Raw genomic sequence first — 16,881 nt, forward strand, 5'->3', positions numbered from 1 at the left:
ATAAAACAAGTTAACATTAAGTCAACAAGTATAAAGAACTGAACATCACCATCAGCCAGTTGGGTCTATCTGATATTCATAGGACACTCCACCTAACTACAGTAGAATATACATTCTTTTTGGGTGTCCAAGAAACATTCATCAATGTAGACCAAATCTTACATCATAAAATAAAACTTAACAAATGTGAGAAAAGTGAATTCATACGAAGTACATTCTCCGAAAACAATTTAATTAAATTAGAAATCAATAACAGAAAGATATCTGGAAAATCCTCAAATAAAAACATTCTTCTATATAATCCATGAGGTCAAAGATGAAGCCTCAAGGGAAATTAGAAAATATACTATTTTGACCTGAGCTAAAATGTAAGTACAATATATAAAAATGTAAGGAATGAAGCTATAACAGGGCTCTGAAGGAAATTTATAGCATTGAATGCTTGTATTGGAAAAGAAGAAAAGTCCCAAATCAACAATTTAAGTTTCCACCTTAAGAAACTGGAAAATGAAGAGCAATATTAACCTAAAGAAGTCAGAAAGAATTAAATAAAGGTTAGGTCAGAAATAAATAGAAAACAGAACAAAATAGAGAAAAAAAATCAGTGAAATCAAAAGCTGTTTCTTAGAATCAATAAAGTTGATAAATCTCTAACTGAAATTATCAAGAAAGACAGAATTATCATTACTAGCAATGAAAGAGAATATATCATTACAGACATTAAAATGCTAATAAGAAAATACCAAGGACAATTCTATGCACATACATTTAATAATGTAGATAAAGTGGGTCAATTCCTTGAAAGCTACAAAATACTAAAACTCACCAAAAAACTAGATAACATGGGGGCTTCCCTGGTGGTGCAGTGTTTAAGAATCCGCGTGCCAATGCAGGGGACATGGGTTCGAGCCCTGGTCCAGGAAGATCCCACATGCTGTGGAGCAGCTAAGCCCATGAGCCACAACTACTAAGCCTGCGCTCTAGAGCCCGTGAGTCACAACTACTGAGCCCGTGAGTCACAACTACTGAGCCAGTGAGTCACAACTACTGAGCCTGCATGCCACAACTACTGAAGCCCACACGCCAGAGCCCGTGCTCCGCAACAAGAGAAACCACCACGGTGAGAAGCCCGTGCACCGCAACGAAGACTAGCCCCCACTCGCCGCAACTAGAGAAAGCCCATGCACAGCAACGAAGAGCCAACGCAGCCAAAATAAATAAATAAGTAAATAAAATGAATTTTTTAAAAAAGTAGATAACATGAATAGAGCTATGTCTATTAGAGAAATTGAATTTGCAGCTTAAAGTTTTCCAAAAAAGAGATCTCCAGTTCCAGATGGTTTCAATGGTGAATTCTGCCAAACATTTGAAGAAGGAATAACACCAGCTCTACACAATATCTTCCAAGAAATTACAGAAGAGAGAATACTTCCAAACTCATTTTATGAGGGCAGAATTTCCCTGATGCCAAAAGACAGTACAAGAAAACTAGAGACCAATTTCCCTCATGAACATAGCCACAAAAATCCTCAACAAAATATTAGCAATTCAAAATCTAGTCACATATAAAAAGAACAATATATAACAACAAGTGAGATTTATCCTGGGATGCAAGGCTAGTTCAACATTTGAAAAACAATTTGTGTAACCCACCATATTCATAGACTAAAAAGTTAAACCACAGGTTCATAGTTATTCATGCAGAAACAACATTTGACAAAACTTAACATGTATTCATGAAAAAATCTCTGAGGAAACTAGGAAAAGAAGGGAACTTCCTTAAGCTGATAAAGGACATTTACCAAAAAAACCCCCTTCACTAACATCACACTTAATGATGAAAGGCCAAATTATTTATCTCTAAGATTTTGAATAAGGCAGGATGTCCACTCTCTGCATGCCTATTTTGTCAGTACATGAGGGCAAGAAAAAAAAAATTTAAAACACATATACACACAGGAAAGAAAAATTGAAATTATCCCTATTTTCAGATAATGTGATGGTCTTCTTGAGAAAATCCCGCAGAATCCATAATAAAGCTCCTGGAACTAATAAGTGAGTTTAACAAGTTCTCATTATACAATGTCATCATACAAAATCAATCATTATTTCTTTATACTATCAATGAATAATTAATAATTACTATAAAAATACCTTTTATGTAGCTCCAAGTAAAGGAAATACTTAAGTATAAATCTAGCAAAATGTGCAGGATCTGTATGCCAAAAATTACAAAATGCAGATTTAAGAAAGAGTTGAAAAAAACCCCAAAAACCTAAGTAAATGGAGAGATATACAGGGCTCATGGATTGGAATACTCAATATAGTTAAGTACCAATTCTTCCCAGACAGATTTATAGGTTTAATGCTATACAAATCAAAATACCAGCATGATTTTGTACATATTTAGATAGTTGATTCTAAAATTTATATGGAAAGGAAGAACTAGAACAATTAATTTTTAAGAGAAGAACAAAGAAGGTTCAAATTACCTTATTTTAAAACATGTTATTCAGCTATCAAGATAATGTAATGTTATTCACACTAATCAAGATAGTGTGATATTAGGAAAGGGATAGGCACATAGATTAATGAAGCAGACTAGAGTCCAAAAATATACTCAATGTGGTAAATTTATTTTTGACAAAGGTGCAAAGACAATTCAATGGAAAAAGATACTCCTTTCAGTAAATTGTATTGGAAAAACTGGGCATCCATCTGCAACAAAAATGAACCGTGACCTATGCCTCACAATACACAAAATTAACCCAAGATGGTTTACAGATTTGACTTTAAAATGTAGAACTTCAAAACTTTTAGAAGAAAATATAGGAGAAAATCTTTGTGACTTTGAGTTAAGCAAAGTTTTCTTAGATCTGACACCAAAAGCATGATCCATAAAAGAAAAGAAAATCTCGGTAAATTAGACTTCATCAATCTTTAAAAACTTTGTTTTATAAAAGCCCTATAAAGAGAATAACAAGGTAACTATAGACTGGGAAAATAATTATAAATCACATATTTGACAAAAGACATACATATTTAGGATATATCTTTAAAGACCTCTCAGAACTTAATAAGAAAACAAACAACCCAATTTAAAAATCAGTCAACAATCTGAACAGACACTTTACTACAGAACACACATGGATATCAAATAAGCACATGAAAAGAAGTTCAACCTCATTAGCCATTAGGGAAATGCAAAATAAATAAATAAACCACTATTATAATGTTTTTCATATTATAATGTTATAATGCTTTTTCCCGTAGCAAACCCTAGTTTTTCAGCTTATTTTAGTGAAGATATAAGAACACTGCTGGCCTTAGTGATTTGCTTGACTAATAAAATACATTAAAAGTGATATTCCAGACCTCTGAAGCTATATCAGAGGAAGCCTTACATCTTCTTTCTGGGCCTTTTGGAACACTTATTGTCGTAATGTTTGTTCTGGGAGAAGCTGGTGGCCATGTAAGTTTGAGGCTACCTTGAGTCCACCATGTGTGGCCAGAGAGTGATGCAGACCAGCCCCCGGAAGTTATACCTGTCCTGGCCCAGGCATTGGGCATGTGAACATCTTGCATATTTCAGCCCGACAGACTCCACATGTAAAAGAATGAAGTCCCTAGGCACGTGTCCACAATTGAGCCATCCTAATCGTCTCTAGCTGTTTTAACCACCCAGCTAAAACCCCAGATACCATGGAGCTCTATCAGTCTATTACTTATTTGAAAGATACAGAAACTGAGGTTCTTTGTTCTTAATGTTTTAAACAAACATTTACTGAGTAGTGATTACATGCCAGGTATTGTGCTAAGTGTTTTTTTAAAAATCATTATCTCTGTTAATCCATATAACCCTATGAAGTAGTTTTATTATCATTGCATAGTTATCGTTTTATATGTGAGGAAACTGAGATTCAGATAGAATATGTTTTCCCTAAAGTTATTTATTTAGTAGATTGAATTACTTTTGCCAAATAATGCATTCCAAATTTCCTCCCTAATTGAAGACTATGCTCTGATGAATTCAGGAGTGGCCATTAATAATGTGAGTGACATTCCCAGGAAGAAGCTCCAGGAGTCAGAGTACAGATTGCCATGTCTCTTTGTCCCTTTGTATCGCTGATGGGCAGTATTTCTCATTTTTAGAGTGATGGCAACATGAAAAAGCGTTGTGGCTGATCCATGATGAGTCTTGTAATGTGAGCGAGACAACTACGATGTTCAAGACTGCTATTACTGCAGCAAAACCCAGCCCGTCCTCACTGATATTTACACATAGCTAGTAAATAGCAGAGTTGGGACTCCATCTACTTATTAGTGTACTTTCTTTACAGAATCTCAAACAGTGTATTAGAAGAAATTTAATTAGGAAAACAGTAGGCTACACGTAAGACACTTCTTTGAGATGTACCTCAAATATCCTACTACAATTATTCTTCCAATCTCCATATATAAGGGAACTTCAAAATATACACTAGGTGTTTGTTATTCTTTCAAGGAAGTTTTTTTTAGTCTATTCTAGGATATAGGAAGATGATTACAGTTTCCAAACCAAATGGTCAGGCTGTGAGATCTAGTAAATATAAATATAAATATACTTAAGTGTAAGGTGGAAGAGATTTGAAATTTAAACTACATCAGAAAGTTAAAATTCTTTCATCCAGCAAATCTACTATTGTTGTGTTTATTATTTTAACTTACTGGGGTACAGAGAAAGATAGATTAGATTTATACTTTCCAGAGGTTCATGATGAGAAGGCCATGTATGGGGTGGAGAGAGAAATATAGGACGGATAATCAGAGGAATATGGATAAGTGATATAATACCTTATGACCTATGTGCATGGGAGCATCTAGGAGGGAATATTTAACATTGTTGAGGAGGTTGAGGAAAGCTCCCTCTGATATGAATAGAGTTCCTTAGGCATTAGGACAAGGGCATTATGGGCAACGATAATAGCACATGCAGATCCCTAGAAGTGAGAAAAGCCTGGGCTTTTCTGGGAATAAGTATTTCAGAATTGTTGAGGGCAGGGTGTTTGTCAGGGAGTGGTAGGAGATGAGCCACAAACCACAACTAGTAAGTAGCACTAAAAGAAGTGGCCCATGAATCAAAGCTAACTCCTCATTTTCCAGGATCTCTGAATCATCAGAGTGTACAGAGTTGTTCTATTCAGTGTAATAAACAGCATTTGTCTATGAGAGGAAGATGACAACATGGGTCAGATTCAACTGGTCTTTTATGACTGGCTTTGCTGGGGGAGGATGAGGCAAGTTCTATAATATTTACACAAAGTGAAAACTGCTCACTTGTTTTACATTTCTCTTTAAAGTAAATAAGCGCATAAAATTGGCCAAAAAAAAAAAAAAGATATTTCAAAGAAGTACAATTCAAGATAAGCAATGCGTGGTGGGAATGTAATTGGTTGCCCGGGGAAGGAAGTGTTTTCAACAAATGGTACCAAGTAACTCTATATCCATTTAAAAAAAAAAAAAAAGAAACTTGATCTTTGTCTTACTCCATACCCCAAAATAAATTAAAAATGAATCATACACCTATGATCTTAGAGCTAAAACTACAGAGCTTTGGGAAGAAAACATAGAGGAATCTTTTTGATTCAGTGGTAAACAAAGGTTATTTGTGTCATAGAAAGCAATAACCATAAAAGAAAAAAATGATAAATTAGACTTCATTGAAATTTAAGACATCTGATTATTAGCAGACATCATTAGGAAAATAAATAGTCACAGGCCAGGAAAAATATTCGCAAGACATATAGCTGACAAAGAACTGGTGTCAAAGATGTATAAAGAACTCTTACAACTTAATAATAAAAATGCAGACAACCCAATTAAAAAACAGGCAAAAGATTTGAACAGTTATTTCATAAAAAGAAGTTACACAAATGGTAATAAGCATAGCAAAAAATGGTCAACACCATTAGTCATGAGGGAAATTCAAACCACAATGAAATACCATTATAAACTCACTGAGGTGTCTAGAATTTTAAAAATAGGTAAACCAAATGTTGGTAAGAGTGTGGAGCAACTGGAACTCTTACTGGTTGGAAAGTAAAATGGTACAACTAATTTGGGAAGAGTTCTGGAGTTTACTTAAAAATCTAAACATGCAACTACATTATGACTCTGCAATTCTAATCTTAGTTATTTATCCAAGAGACTAAAAATATATGTACACAAAAAGACTTGTTTAAGAATATTCATAGCAGTTTTATCCATAATAGCAAAACCTGGAATATTTCAGATATCCATCAAATAGGAGAATGGATAAACAAACTATGGTATATTCATACATTGGAATACTACTCATCAATAAAAAGGAATGAAATACTGATATACACAACAACATGGATGAATTTCAAAAACAGTATGCTGAGTTAAAAAAAAAAAAACAGACACAAAGGAGTACATTCTGTATGAATTCCTTTCTATTAATTCTAGAATGGAAAAAAATCAGAACAGTGGTTGCCTCTGTGGAGGTGGAAGTAGAGATTGAATGGGAAGGAGTATGAGAAATATTTCTGGAATCATGTTAATTTTCTATATTTTGACGGGTTTGGATTACACAGATGTATAGATTTGTCAAAATTCAGTGAATGTACAGTTAAGAATTGTGCATTACATGTATAATTTTTCATTGAAAGCAAAAAAACAAACATTGATTGTATTTAATGATATGCATACTGGAATATGCATGGTGGGAAGTATACTATTATTCACAATTTACTTTGAAATGCATCAAAAATTAAGATAAAATAATAAATGGATAGTGGGATGGATAAATGGGTAGAATACCTTTATCTATATAAAGCACCTTTGCTAAAATATTACTGATAGAATCTAGGTGGTGGGTATGTATGTGTTCACGGTACAATTTTTAAAAATTTCTTCTGTACTGAAATTTTTCTGAATTAAAATGTGGAAAGTGTTCTTTCTTGCATTTTCCAGCATCTGCTAGGTTTAAGATAATAATTTAGTCTCACATTTCTTAGTTAGACAACCCTAGAGCCATATCCACCTACTTATCCCCCTTCCATTAAAGCAGAAATGAAGTCAGAGGGTGGGTGGATATTGTCATGATTAGTTAATAAGCAGCCTCTTACCACTCCCCATTCCAGCATGCTGCCTTCAGCTCAAGGCTGCCAGTAACCAAAACACAAGTCCCCACTGGGAACATAGGCTACAAGTGGGACAAGAGTCAGGCCACTATAGACAGTGAAGGTTGAAGGTTCTGCTACCAAACTGTGGGAAGGGGATTTTCATTAAAACACTGACGTCCAAATTAAGAGAAACCTTGCAGATCTATAAGAATGCTTTTAATCTGAAAAAAAAAAAAAAAATGCAGTCAATTAACATATTCTCCTTTAGCATCTAGTGTTTCCTGTTCATTCTCTTCTTTATTTCCCAAATAATAATTGCATAGGCAATTTATTAGAAAATTATCAAGTATCATTTGTATTTTCCCCCACTCTGCTTATTTCCTCATTCACATCTCAGAAGAATTATCAACCAGCCAGAAAATTAGAAGTCATTTCTGGTTGCCCAATTTCCTTTATCCCTAGTACTCAACCTATCGACAAGTCTTGTTAATTCCACATGATCTCACATTCTTCCATTTCTATCTTTCCTGTCTTCACCTTTATTCTAGATAATCATCATCTTTTACTTGGACTACACAAGTCTCTACTGGCCTTTTCAATTGGTCTCTTTCCCCATCCCAATCCATTACCCACATAGCAGTGGAATTTATTTTTCTCAAAATGTAGCTGCATTGTGTCACTATTTTGCTTAAAATCTTTCACTATTTTCTCCTTGTGCTTAGTCTATTTTTTTTCAATTTTTTTATATTGAAATATAGTTGATTTACAATGTTGTGTTAATTTCTGCTGTACAACAAAGTGATTCAGTTATACATATATATGCATTTTTTAATATATTCTTTTCCATTATAGTTTATCATAGGATATTGAATATAGTTCTCTGTGCTATATAGTAAGACCTTGTTGTTTATACATTCTATATATAAAAGCTTACATCTGCTTACATGTCCCACTCCATACTTGTGCTTAGTCTTAAATCCACGCTCTTTACAGTGAACCAGAAAACTCTGCTTTATAGCACTCATCTATCTCTCCAAAGTCACGCCATCCCACTCTTAGCACTGCAAGTCCAGCAAGTTCTACCTTCTGGGCCTTTCACAGGTGGTACTCTCTGGAATGCTCTTCCTCCAGCTCTGTGTGCCTAGATCTTTCTGTTCCTTTAGGTTTCAGCCCCAAATATCACCTCCTCAGAAAGACTGCCCTGGCCATTATGTTTGAGTGGTTCTCTACTTTTTGATATCTCCTTGAGATGAAAAGATCTAGCTTCTATTTAGGGATGCTCAGGTTTATTTCTCATAGTCTATTTTGGTAGTTTCCCACATATTTTTGGAGTTATTTCAAGGAATCAAAGAATCTTTATATAAAAACTAAGAACTGCTTTTACACTGAATCAGTTTTATTTTATAGATGCTATTTTTCAAGAGTTCGTGGATGCTGTTATGATTAATAAAATTTTACTTAAGTGTATTTGTGGATTTCTGATAGAATTAGATTTTGGTTTTTTTTTTCCTTTGTTTTTTAAATTTATTTTATTTATTTATTTATTTTTGGCTGCGTTGGGTCTTCGTTGCTGCACGTGGGCTTTCTCTAGTTGCGGCGAGCGGGGTTACTCTTTGTTGCAGTGCACGGACTTCTCACTGTGGTGGCTTCTCTTGTTGTGGAGCACAGGCTCTTGGAGTGTGGGCTTCAGTAGTTGTGGGACGCAGGCTCAGTAGTTGTGGCACGCAGGCTCAGTAGTTGTGACTCCCAGGCTCTAGAGCGCAGGCTCAGCAGTTGTGGCGCACGGGCTTAGCTGCTCCGCGGCATGTGGGATTTTCCCGGACCAGGGCTCGAACCCGTGTCCCCTGCATTGGCAGGCGGATTGTTAACCACTGCGCTGCCAGGGAAGCCCCTAGATTTTGTTTTTTAATCAATCTATAACCAAAATAGAAATACTTTCACATGGGATTTATTGTATTTTCTTTAAGAAAAGAGCTTCCCATCCATAAAAATTGCTGAACTACTGATCCATGTTATTGAGAATGAATTTAAATCAAATAAGTTCATTCCTGTGATGTAGTTTACTTTTCTACTAAGTTGGATCAAGTTTTCTATATTTAGTACTAGAATGTTAGAAATGAAAGGGATCCTTGAGATACTTCAGTTTAGTTCCTTTACATTATAGAAAAGGACATAGGTTGGAGATTTAAAATATTTATCTGATCCCACAAATAGTAGGAGGGTAGAATGAACAGACTGGCATCCTGTCTTGTAGTCCAGCTCCTTCCATTGCCCTCAGCGTCCTTTGGACACTGCCCTCTCCGAAATGGAGTCAGAGACCAGATCCCTGAGCTGAGTGTCAGTTGAGAGGTCTAGTCCGTTCATTCTCTTCCTCACTCCCTCCTGCCCTTTCCCTCTAATTTATCCAGGCTGTAATCTCACAGTCTGAAGTGTTTATTTTTTACTGGTAGTTAAAGAAATATTTAACCAGCTGCACATTAACATGAAAATGACCACACAAGAAACATGGTTGCTAAGCAAAGGTAGTGTAACTCCCGTAATTGTACTCAGAGCTATAAAACATGCACAGAAGCATATGTCACCACTAAAGCATCCCTTCTACTCACATTTTTCTCATTGCCTCCTAAAGCAGCATAAAACTGGTTCCTGGATGCCCATGGCAACAAACTCAAAACTTGACTTGTAATAGAGCTTGGTTCCCAGATGTTCCTATTGGCTATAAAGTTACACAGCAGATTTAATGATATAGCTGGACATGAAATGCTTTCATATTTTTCTGCTGCAAAGTCAAATTGAAGGCAATTTTAAGTAAGAACATAAAAATCCTAAAATCCAGATGGACCAGTACTCAGTCTGCTAGGTTTAAGTCAGCTTTAAAGACATGGGTTTCATTGAGTTAGAGAGTTTCTAAATCCACAGAAAGAAATATAAAACCCTCTACATTTAAATTTATTTTCAGACCAAATTAATCTCCTAAGGATAACTAGACACCACATTTAGATAACTACTGTTATCTCTGGACTGGCATATTATCATCCTACTTTCTCTCTTGTTCTCAAGTGAATGCTTATAATATTCCCTTGGGCAGCTTGTAAGTAGATTCCTGGGCACCACCCTCAGAGACTGTGATTCAGTAGATTTGGGTTGAGATCCAATACTCTGTATTTTTAGCAGGCACCCTCAAGTGATTCTGATGAGGTGGCCAAAGACCACACTTGGAGGAAACAGGTGAGCCCAGAGGTGGTAACCACATGGTGCACAGCCTTTTGTCATCCAGGCATGTGTAAGGCTAGAGTGACCAGAGACAGGGCAGTGACCTGAGAGAAGTACAGCTTTCCAAGGCAGGCTTGGTTGAGGAAATCCTCCCTGGGATAGAAATAATTAAAGCCAGCCTTATGCCAGTCTTGAAGTAATAGGGCTCTACTCTTCACAGATTTTGTGAGAAGATGACCACAAAGCTGGCAAGAAGATAACATGATCCCAAATTTGGTTCACGACATTTCTTATTCAGCCCACACCTAAGCATGAGGTAGAGCTACTGTCTTTTTATAACAAATTACATAGGTCAAGAGGACTATTAAACATTCTTTTTAAAGGGTGTTACTGAAGACTGAGACTCATATGAAATGATTCTATTGTTGAGAACTGCAAAAGTCCCATTAAGAAGATCTAAAATGAGCAGCAGATGTTACTGCTTCACCATCTGGTTAAGATTCCTAAAGGATCTCTGAGGGAAAGAGAGACTAGGTTCATTTAAAAATGAGCTCTTTAAGAGTAATGGGGAGTAATGAGCTTCATTCTAATAATAATAATAATAATAATAATAATAATAATAATAATAAATGAGTTCCAAGAACACATTATCAGAATTATCAAATTGATTCACCCTGGGCCCAAATTTCCTTCAAAATCCAGTCAAATTATATGGCTTAAGATGAGTTCAACCAAAGAGGCTTTGTGTCTTTAGACTTAAAATTTCCCAGTAGCCTAAATTACCACACATTTTCTGCATTGATACCATTGTTTAATGGCTGTAAATACAGTGATAGAACCTCATTTTACTAAAGCTAAACAGAAGAACTAGACTCTATTGGTGGACTTTTGGCCTAACTTTGAGACTAAGAAGCAAATATTTTGTAAGAGAGCTCATATCCCTCAAGTCAGTGTCCTTATAGACACAGGACCGCTCCCCCTTCTATAATTTCTCAGTAAATTTCACAGTTGCTACACTTTTTGCCCACGTTACACTATGGGCAATGTTACAGTTGTTTTACACTATGTTTGTTGGGTCGTAGTCATTCACAAACTATTCTCCGATGCCATGCTTGTCTTCCACAATGAAATAAAATTCCACAGCATGAATCTTCTAATACCTAGGAAAATACTATTGTAAATTAATTTAAAGATTTTTCTAACTTTGGCTTTTTCTCCCATAAGTTTTTTGAAACCTTTGATGTCTGCCACCACTCATCCAGTATTAGTTTGCAACTCATTTAGACTAAAACAAGGTATTTGTTTCTTTTAAGCATGTATAAATATTCTGTGGAATATTACTAAAATATCCATCACTTTCCGGTGCCCTGCCACCTGACCGAGGAAAACCACAGGTGTGCTGATTTAAGGTGTAATTACAAGGATGTACCTGAGTCACAGTGCAATGCTTCTACATGAACATGTTGAGGGCTCACCTTCAAAATGAGGTCATTGCTGGGCCAATCACCTGGTAGGAATGGTTTATTCAAATGGAAAAACAGAAGTGAGGTGGAAAACTCTAGTGGGAATTCTAGGGGAATCTCCCGAGGCTTGGAGGTGCCAACATGTCTGGAAGGGATCTCCTTGGGAGTTGAGTGTCTAATTTGATTCCCTTGATGAGGAGGCTGGACCAGCTGCTGTGATTCTAAAGCTCCAGGGTTGCACAGAGCTTGTCTCTACACTTGAAGCTGTAGACCAAACCAAACATTCAACTTTGTAATCAGACCAGTTACTTAAATTTAACACGGATCCAGAGTAAACTCATACCTACATTAGAAAAAAAAAAAAAAGCACTTTGAATTATGTCACTTTAGTTCAGCAGAGTAAATATTTTTTTCTGAAAGCAGTTTGTTAATATTTCATCAAAATAACCTGATCAGGGCTTCGCTGGTGGCGCAGTGGTTGAGAATCTGCCTGCCAATGCAGGGGACACGGGTTCGAGCCCTGGTCTGGGAGGATCCCACATGCCATGGAGCGACTAGGCCCATGAGCCACAACTACTGAGCCTGCGCGTCTGGAGCCTGTGCTCCGCAACAAGAGAGGCTGCGATAGTGAGAGGCCCGCGCACCGTGATGAAGAGTGGCCCTCGCTCGCCGCAACTAGAGAAAGCCCTCACACAGAAACGAAGACCCAACACAGCCAAAAATAAATAAATAAATAAATTAAAAAAAAAAATAACCTGATCATTCTATGGAATTTCTGATCATTCATTCTTATACTAACAGCCTTTAAAAGACGAATTTTTTAAACACAATTTATTAATTAAAAATTTAAATAACAATAAATGAAATGGCACAGGGAAATATATATGATTAAACATTAAAAAACTGGTGATTAGATGTGCAAGTTTGGGAATATGAACAAAATATTAGGGCAGTTAAACTATAAATATTCTTAAAATTTTTAATCCCTGTTTCATTGTCCTTGATGCCTGTAGGTATCATATATAAAACATTTTAAATTACCTTTTGAGTGCAAGCAGATGGAATTGGGAAGATGGAACAATGGTCTTTGTCCTGTTGCCCATATTTAGAGCTACTGAATGTGCGTGTACTTTTGTGTATAGCATTATATCTTGTTGTTGCTGCACTCTCATGCCCAATGCTGCTGCTTTGAAAATTATAATTGGTTCTCAATAACCACCTTTGGGAAATCCCCCAAAAGTATTTGTGTAACTTCCTGCCTCCTGAGTGCAAGTTTACTTAGGATATCTCAAGAAAGGAAGAATCCTTAGTTCCTCTTCTTCTGTCCTGACTCGGATAGGTTTGCTGCTTGTTCAGTCTAATAAAATGACCTCAGGAGAGTATAGTAATGTAAAGCTGTGATTAAATGTGTGGTGAGTAATAGTTGTTGAACCATTCCATTTTCACAGTAACTTTGAGCCTCTCATGTAGGTACACTTAAATCTACTTGTAAACTGACCAGACACACCCATTTACTTTTTGAGGACACAGAAGGGTATTCAAAATAGATTAGCCAAAGCACTGTTATTTTACTGTCAAAACTACCACAGTGACAAACATGCAGAATTTCGCCCAAGGGTCTAGAAAAATGAACCTCATTATGATAGCATGAGACTACAAAATTTCCATTTGGTTTTAGCAGTTATAAGGGAAAGGTCATGTAAGATCACTGTGCCCTTGACAGTGGCTGGATTAGTCTCCCACCAGCCTGCTTATAACTTTCTGAGCATAAGAAGCACGGTAGGTGTCTGTCACAGAGGGTCATACCCACAACCATATTTAGGGGAAATTACATATTTATGGGATCCCTGCTGAAGGACCAGCCATAGGCAACCATGTTGGTACCATGAGACACAGCTGTAGCTGATAGGACTGTAGGTCTGACATAAGAGAAACAAATCCAAAATAACCTATGATTTGCTAGGCCAATTATTTTCATCCTTTTAGGATTTTGAACTGGAAAAGAATGAAATGAGTTGGCAGCTGGAGACAGGAATTAACACAGAAAGGATGAAAAGAGTGATTCCATGACATAGAATCAATTATATGAGGAATTAATTGCAAGCTAAAACTGTGAGGTAACACAAACTAAGAGTTAGTGGAAACTATGAGATAGAGAACTATAAGGAGCAGAGGAGAAAACTCGGTTGAGAAAAAGGAGAAAAGGACAGATAAAAAGCAGGGTATTTTGTTTAGGAGAAACACACGGAAATGGACAGTTTCTGAAGTTGCCCAGATCATTAATGGCTTACCTGCTTTAGCTCCATTCCTATTTGTATTAGTTTCCTGTGACTGCTGTAAGAAATTACCATGAACTTGGTGGCTTAAAACAAGAGGAAGTGTATTCTTTTAAAATTAAGGAGACCAGAAGCAGAAATTGAAAAGTGTCCAACAGGGCCATGCTGGCTCTGCAGGCTCTGGTGGAGAATCCACTCCATGCTTCTTTCCCCCTCTGGTGACTTAGACATCCCTTGGCTTGTGGCCATATCACTCTAATTTCTGCCTCCATGTTCACATTGCCTTCTCTTCTCTGTGTGTCTAATCTCCTCCTGCCTCTCTCTTACAGGGACACGTGTCATGGCATTTAAAGCCTGCCCAGATAATCCAGGAGAGTCTCCTCATCTTACTATCCTTAACTTAATACATTTGCAAAAAACTTTTTTTTTCCCCAAATAAGATAACATTCACATATTCCTGAGATAACTATATGGACATATTTTGGGAGCCATTTTCAGTTTACCACAACAAAGCTCATATTTCTGATGGAGGCCTCACTCTGTCAGAGTGGTTCTTCATTAATAAAAAATAAAAAAGAGAAAGTTAGGTGTCACCCAGTATTCCACACGTTGCACCACCCTGTAACTCTCATGTTTGAAGATCAAGGTCAAATTGGGAGTATAATATGGGTGGAGAAAGAAAGAGGACCATGCCTCCTCTTGCCAAAGAAGCCATGAAATAGTTCAGAACTTATCCATGACAATTGTAAGATAGTCCCTGAATGTTTATGTTCACAGATATGGCCTCCAGAAAAGGAAGGGTCAGAATTCTCTTGCACTAAATTAATAAAATGACTGATACTTTGCTATCAATAATTTTTAGATCATTCATTCAAAAATATTGATTCATTATCCATGGATTTCCAGCTTCCCTGCAAGGCCCCAGGTGGCAAACTTAGAGAACTAAGTCCTTCAAGTAGCTCACAGGCTGATGGGAGAGAAATACATACAGACGATAGCAATGCAATCTGATTTCTGCTGTGTACACCAGGCAGTGAAAGTACAGTGAGAGGAGAGCTTGAAGGCTTGATGGGATTAAGGAATAATTTGCTGTTTGGGTGATTTGGGGCGGAGGAGAGTAGCAGCAGGTAGAAAGCATTTAAGGAATAATGGAAAAGATTCCTGCCTAGGAGAATACCTTTTGCAGTCATCACCTTATACTTAAATTTCAGTCATAGATTGAAAATTTTTTTTTTCTTTTTTGGCTTACAGCCTAGATTACCTGGGAAATACCTCAAGGAACACTCCATGAGTTACCAGTTATTTACACTTTTATAGGAATCACTTTATCAAGTCTTTACACCCAGAGCAAGTTTTTAAAAAGAGCTGAGTAGAGAGTAAACAAGGTCACCAGAGTCAGCCTCTGTGTGTGCGTGTATGTATGTTTTGAAGGATCACTGGAAAAGGACAAAAAAATAATTGTACATTGAGTATGTTCCTGGCACTTGGCTTGATATTTTATATTATCTCAGTTAATTAGCTCAACAGTCCTATGAAATGTATATTTTTATTTTATTGCCTGAGTTTTATGGGTGAAGAAACTGAGATTCAAAACGGGAATTAACTTGCCCAAGGTCACACAGCCAGTCAGTGGCAGATCTGATATCTTAGCCTTACTCTGTCAAGATAAGATATATGTTAGTCTTCGAGAATAGATGGTACAAGATACAAGGCATGAAAGAACATGGTATTATTTAGAGAATGCTAAATAATTTAGTATGTCTGAGTAAAAATATAAATGAGAAATTACACATTGCCCCCTACACATCAGCATGCAATCAATTGGCAAATCTTACTGTTTCTTCTACTTCCCATGTGTAGCCTACTGTAGTCTACTGGCATCCTCCTAATTTAATATGTTATGACTTCTATGTGGACAATTTAAGCAGCTTTCTACATGTCTCTTTCCACCAGCTTCGTTGACTTTCAGTTCTTCCTCAGCAATAATGCAGGTTTAATCTTCTAAAGCATGTGCCACTCTCTTTTGCAAAAAAAAAAAAAAAAAAAAAGCTGTGTGTGTGTATACACACACACACACACACACACACACACACACTTTATTTTTAGAGCAGTTTTAAGTTCATAGCAAAATTGAACAGAAAATACAGAGATTACCCATATACCCCCATCACCACACATGTTTAGCCTTCCCCATTATCAACCCACTAGAGTAGTACATTTGTTACAATTGATGAACCTACACTGACACATCATTACCATCCAAAGTTCAGAGTTTACAGTTCACTCTTGGTGTTGTACTGTCTATGGGTTTTAACAAAGTATAGTGACATATATCCACTATTATAGTATCATACAGAGTATTTTCACTGCTCTAAAAATCCTCTGTCATCCCTCACTTCTCCCAAACCCCTGGCAACCACTAATCTCTTTACTGCCTTTTTCAGAATGTCCAACAGAAGCGTAGTAGCCTTTTCAGATTGGCTTTTTTTTTCACTTAGTATAATATGCATTTAAGTTTCCTCCATGCCTTTTTATGGCTTGAATATATTCCATTGTCTGGATGTACTACAGTTTATTAATTCATTTACTGAAGGACATCTCGGTTGCTTCCAAATTTTGGCATTTATGAATAAACTTGATATAAACATCCATGTGAGGGTCATTTGGGTAGATACCAAGGAGCATGACTAATGGATTGTATGTTTGGTTTTGTAAGAAACTACCAGACTGTCTTCCAAAAGTGGTGGTACCATTTTGCATTCCCATCAGCAGTAAATGTGAGTTCCTGTTTCTCTACATCCT

At 36.5% G+C, this 16,881-nt stretch overlaps 1 long non-coding RNA gene across 1 annotated transcript in view; it reads left to right on the forward strand.

Annotated features, from left to right (window-relative positions):
- Positions 1–16,881, forward strand: part of LOC309633184 — a 1,005,718-nt gene that overhangs the window by 80,270 nt on the left and 908,567 nt on the right. The gene's annotated exons all lie outside the window — the stretch shown is intronic.

This window comes from Balaenoptera borealis (genome assembly GCF_965194805.1).
Source record: "Balaenoptera borealis genome assembly, chromosome: 8".
Classification (NCBI taxonomy): Eukaryota; Metazoa; Chordata; class Mammalia; order Artiodactyla; family Balaenopteridae; genus Balaenoptera; species Balaenoptera borealis.